Below are 5,981 nucleotides of genomic sequence, written 5' to 3'. Positions count from 1 at the left end.
CCCTTTTGAAAAGGAGCGGTTCGTCCCAATAAAAGTTTCTCACATCGTGGAAGAATTTCTTCTTGTGGTGGTAGTCAAGATCAGGGGGTATGATATCAGCGGCTAGGTAATTAACAAAGTCTGCATACCATGGTACGTTAGTTACTGCTAAGGAATTTTGGAAGTGCTTATGAGTGCCTAGGCTATCACCTTCAATGGTTTCTAGTCTAGCTATCAGTCTATCATAGGCGAAATGATCATTTATGGGTACTAAGTCTGGTTTTAGATGTTCTAGCCTAGAAAGGTGACCGGCTACTATATTTTCAGTGTCTTTTTTTTTTATCTCTTATATCTAAATCAAACTCTTGTAGTAACAAAATCCATCGGAGTAACCTGAGCTTGGCATCATTTTTACTTAATAGGTAATGAATGGCAGCATGATCGGTGTAAACTATAATTTTTGCTCCTACTAGATAAGATCTAAATTTGTCTATAGCGAAAACTACAACGAGTAATTCCTTTTTAGTTGTTGCATAGTTAAGTTGGGCAGCGTCTAGGGTTCTACTGGCATAATAAATTGCATGTAATTTTTTATCTTTCCTTTGTCCCAGAACGACTCCAACGGCATAATCACTAGTGTCGCACATTATCTCAAAAGGTTCTGACCAATCAGGGGGTTTCATAATAGGTGCAGATATTAACGCTTGCTTTAAAAGATTAAATGCTTCATTACATTTTCCATCGAAAATGAATTCATCATCTTTCATTAAAAGTCCAGTTAAAGGTTTAGTTATTTTGGAGAAGTCCTTAATAAAACGCCGGTAGAATCCAGCATGTCCAAGAAAACTTCGGACTTCTCTGATAGTTTTGGGTGGTTTTAGGTTTTCTATAACTTCTATCTTAGCTCTATCTACCTCTATACCTTTTTCGAAAACTATATGTCCTAAAACAATTCCTTCGGTCACCATGAAATGACACTTTTCCCGATTTAGCACGAGGTTCACCTCCACACATCTCTCCAGGATTTTCTCAAGGTTAGCGAGATAATTGTGGAAATCAAATTTGCAAACCGAGAAATCATCCATAAACACTTCCATGATACCATCTAGGTAATCTGCAAAGATTGACATCATGCAGCGTTGGAAAGTAGCTAGGGTGTTATAGAGGCCGAATGGCATTCGTCTGTAGGAAAAAGTTCCGTAAGGGCATGTAAAGGTAGTTTTTTCTTGATCTTCGGGGTGGATAGGTATTTGGAAGAATTCAGAGTATCCATCTAGATAGCAGAAGTAAGAGTCTTTGGCTAGACGCTCCAACATCTGGTCTATAAATGGTAAAGGGAAATGATCCTTCCTGGTTGCTTTATTTAATTTTCTATAATCTATACACACCCGCCATCCTCCTTCTAACTGTTTTGCTGCATGTTCGCCTTTATCGTTTTGCACGACTGTGATGCCTCCCTTTTTAGGTACTACATGCACATGGCTCATCCACTTACTATCCGAGATCTGGTAGATTATACCTGCTTCAAGTAACTTAAGAACTTCTTTTTTAACAACATCGCTCATTATAGGGTTTATTCTTCTCTGATGTTCTCTAGAGGGTTTTGAATCTTCTTCGAGCGAAATCCGATGCATGCATACGGATGGGCTTATACCTTTCAGGTCAGAGATATTATATTCTAAGGCAGAGGGATATTTTCGTAAAACATCTAAAAGTTGGTATGTTTCCTCTTGGCTCAAGGTATCACTGACTATAACTGGACGATTCATCTCTTCATCGAGGAACTCATATCTCAGATTCTTAGGCAGTTCCTTAAGTCTAAGGTTGGCTTCTTAGGGCATGGCATAGGATCTGGGGTAAGGGATAAACATTTGTAAAGGTTATCATCGATGTAGGGTTTCTTAAAGTCATCATCTTCCATTATGGGGGTTGATGGTAACTTAATTGTTTTTATGATTTCTTCTTGTTCTAATTCCCTAACACATTCATCAATGATATCTAAGGCATAACTCACATCTCCCATCACAGGTGCCATAAGAAATTTTGAAAGTATAAATTCTATTTTCTCGTCACCTACCTCAAAGGTCAACTTTCCTCTCTTGACATCTATTATGGCTCCTGCAGTTGATAAGAATGATCTACCTAGAAGGATTGGTATATCATTGTCTTCTTTGATGTCCATGACAACAAAATTAGTAGGGATAAATAACTGACCTATCCTAACAGGGACATCTTCTAAAATGCCTATCGGATACTTAACAGATCTATCGGCTAACTGAAGTGACATCTTAGTAGGTTGTAATTCTCCTAAGTTTAACCTCTCACAAACTACTAAAGGCATTAAGCTCACACTAGCTCCTAAGTCTAGAAAAGCTTTTTCGATGACATGACTTCCCAAAAGACAAGGAATGGAGAAATTTCCAGGATCCTTATCTTTTTTGGCAAATTTATTCTCGGAAATAGAATTGCATTCCAAGGGCTTCGGATCGTCAAGTCTACGTTTGTTGGTAAGGATGTCTTTGAGAAACTTTGCATAAGAAGGTATTTGGGTGATGGCTTCTGTGAAAGGGATTTCTACGTGAAGTTTTTCTATAACTTCAATAAATTTCTGATATTGGTTATTGATCTGGGATTGTTTGTGTCTTTGCGGATATGGTATAGGTGGTTTATATGGCGGGGGTGGTACGTAAGTTTTATCTTTAGGTTTTTCTCCTTTTTCTTGACCTTCCTGGTTTCCAGATTCCTCTGGTTCCTTTACTTCATCCGTGGCTTCGGTATATTCCTTAGAAGTTTCGGGTTCACTCAATCTTGGGTTTGGTGGCTCATCATAAGCGTTCCCACTTCGTAAGGTAATGGCATTGGCTTGCCCTCTCGGATTTTGTTGAGGTTGTCCAGGGAATTGTCCTCCAGGTGTGGTTTGGGGGGCTTGGTTTAAAGCTACCTGAGAGATCTGGGTTTCAAGCATCTTGGTATGAGTAACTATTTGGTCAACCTTGGTTCCTAACTGGGTAATCAGTTCATTAACGTGAATTTTTTGGTTCATGAACTCTTTGTTTTGTTGGGTTTGAGCAGTGATGAAATTTTCCATAATTTTCTCAAGGCTCGGCTTTGGTGGTACAAGTTGCATAGATTGATTTGATCTTGGGGCTTGGTAACCAGTTTGTCTCGGAGGTGCATTATTTTGGATAGGGTTATTATTTTTATAGGAGAAGTTCGGGTGATTCCTCCATCCAGGGTTATAAGTATTCAAATATGGGTTCCCTTGGGTGTAGTTCACTTGCTCAGAGTGGGTTTCGTTTAATAGACTGCATTCTGCAGATTAGTGTCCTTTGGTTCTACATATCTCACAATCCGACGAAACTGCGGCTACATTATTCAGGTTTATGCACATATGCTCGACTTTGAGGGCTAATGCGTCCATTTTTGCTTGCATCATGTCTATAGAGCTTAGTTCATTCATTCCTTCTTGGGCTTCCTTCTTCTCGACTGTCGCTCGTTCGACTCCCCATGATTGATGGTTTTGAGCCATATCTTCGATGAGGGCACTAGCTTCAGGATAAGGTTTGTTCATCAGCGCACCGCCTGCGGCAGCATCGATGGTCATCTTAGTGTTATAGTGAATTCCATTATAGAAGGTCTGAATGATTAACCAATTTTCTAAACCATGATGTGGGCATGCTCTTAACAACTCTTTATATCTCTCCCAAGCTTCGAACATCGATTCTCCTTGGTTCTGGGTAAATCTAGTTATATGGTTTCGAAGAACGATGGTCTTACTTGGGGGAAAGTATCTAGCAAGGAATACTCTTCTAAGGTTATCCCAAGTTGTAATGGAATTGGATGGAAGGGAATCTAACCATGATAGGGCTTTATCTCTGAGGGAAAAAGGGAATAATCTTAAACGTATTGCCTCAGGAGAAGCTCCATTGGTTTTAAAAGTGTCTGCTAATTGAAGAAAGATTTTTAAATGTTGGTTCAGGTTCTCAGTAGCGAGACCTGCGAATTGTCTCTATTGCACTAGTTGCAACAGGGAGGGTTTAAGTTCGAAATTATTAGCTAGTATGGTTGGGTTTACTATACTAGAACTAGGTTCTTCGTTGGATGGTTGGGAGAAATCTTTAAGAGGTCTTTGGTTTTGATCTTCGGCCATAGCTCTCCTAATTCTATGAAAGAATAAACGTGCGCGAGCGTAACATTCAGGTTCCGTCAGAGGGTATACTAAGCTTCCGGTGCTGCGAGTTCTTCGCATTGACCGGCGGGAAATAACCTAAGTCTAAACGGTATAACAACAGGGTAATGAAATTTGACAAAATTGGTCCCCGGCAACGGCGCCAAAAACTTGATGCGTGCTTTTCGCAAGAATACGAATGCGTCAGAGTAATATAAAAGATTGTCGAATCCACAAAGACCAAGTGTCAATCTATCGTTATCTATTGTTATGGTGTTTATCAAAGGTAATCAAAATAGGGGTTTTTAGAGTGTGCAGTGAAGAGTAAAGTATTAAATTAAATTAAATTGATAAAGACAGGCTCGAATGTAATTCACATAATCAATTAATAATCCAAGTACTTGCTAATAGAACTACTTATGGGCAGTGTTTCCTACTTTGAAAAGAACTAATTTAACAGGAACTGTCGCTTTCGCGTATTCAGAACCGAGTTGTACTCCCTAATCAAACCCTCTTAATGTCACTTATAAAAAGGCGTGCATTGCGTTAGAGTAGTAAACCTATTTTTAAGAAATATAGTATCTTGACTGAGTTGAAAAGTATTTTAACCTGGATTTCTTAACCAAAAGAGGTTCTCACGAACCAGACTCTAAACTTATAAACGCGTCCGAAAATAGTTTTAAAATCTCTTTTCTTCTTAAGTTAAAAATTCCTAATGAACTAAACAAAGCGCTTTCGCTGTTTTTGAAATAGTTAAAAACAATTAAGTTTAAAAAGACGTTGGACGACTTTCGATCTTACCCAACAGAAATTAAGTGCGGGAAAACTTAAGTTGAAAGTTAAAATAGCCCTTAAGTGTTTCTACGAACAATTATACGGATTATCGATTCAATTACGATCCTTACATTCTAACCTTATAGGTTTAGTTAGACATGGTAAAGTAAAGGTGCATTTAATTTAAATAAAAGTAGTGCGAGTGCGGAAAGTAAATAAAAGTAAAGCGAGTGTGGGAAATAAATGAAAGTAAAGCGAGTGCGAGAAAGAAAGAAAGTAAAGACAGTGCGAGAAATAAATAAAGTAAAGCGAGTGCAAGAAATAAATAAAGTAAAGCGAGTGCGGGAAATAAATAGAGTAAAGACAGTGCGGGAAATAAATAAAGTAAAGACAATGCGAGAAATAAAATAGATAAAGGCAAAGTAATAAAAACTTGCTCCAATCGGAGGGTTGAATAAAATGCAAAGCGGAAATGAAAATGGCGGCAGGATTAACTTCCTTCCAAAGTGCTCCAAACTCGATTACAGACTCGATCACAAACTTGATTACACAATTGTGGTAACACCTCAATGCGAAGCGATTACCACTTTAAAATACTGAATATATGCCTAAGTGAAACTAAGTTTGCATCTAAGTTTGCCTCTGCTCTAAGTTTGGATGATTAAACAAATGAATTCGAGTCTCTATTTATAGGCAAGTAAAATGATGGAAATGACAAGGATGCCCTTCAGTTTGAATTTGGGAGGGAAAACTTTTCCTCTTGTGGCGCCCGCCACGAGTCCATGGCGCCCGCCATAAGGCCAAATTGTGGCGCCTTAGTGGAAGTAGTGGGGAACGTGGCAGTTGAGGGAAGTTGAGTTGTGACACGTCATGGTTGGGTCTATGGCGCCAGCCACAGTGGGAACCACAAGTGCAAAATGCTGAATTTTAGTCTTTTTAGCTCATTTTCACTCCTTTTCTCGATCGGGGCTCCGATTAAAGTAAAAACCTGAAAATAAAGAGAAACATAGTAATAACACAACAAAATAACAATAAAACTACTAAAATGCATGCGAAATCG

The 5,981-nt window shown here is 38.6% G+C and overlaps 1 non-coding gene across 1 annotated transcript; it reads left to right on the top strand.

The window, feature by feature from the left end:
- The first annotated feature begins 3,638 nt into the window (after nt 1-3,638).
- Nucleotides 3,639-3,745, top strand: LOC127099577 (small nucleolar RNA R71). Its single transcript, XR_007794066.1, has one exon. It is a non-coding gene; the product is annotated as a small nucleolar RNA R71 (small nucleolar RNA).
- The last annotated feature ends 2,236 nt before the right edge of the window (nt 3,746-5,981 follow it).

Source organism: Lathyrus oleraceus, chromosome 6 (assembly GCF_024323335.1).
Source record: "Lathyrus oleraceus cultivar Zhongwan6 chromosome 6, CAAS_Psat_ZW6_1.0, whole genome shotgun sequence".
In the NCBI taxonomy this organism is placed as follows: Eukaryota; Viridiplantae; Streptophyta; class Magnoliopsida; order Fabales; family Fabaceae; genus Lathyrus; species Lathyrus oleraceus.
Note: the sequence above shows the minus strand (reverse complement) of the source record. Positions and strands in the feature narration are given on the sequence as shown.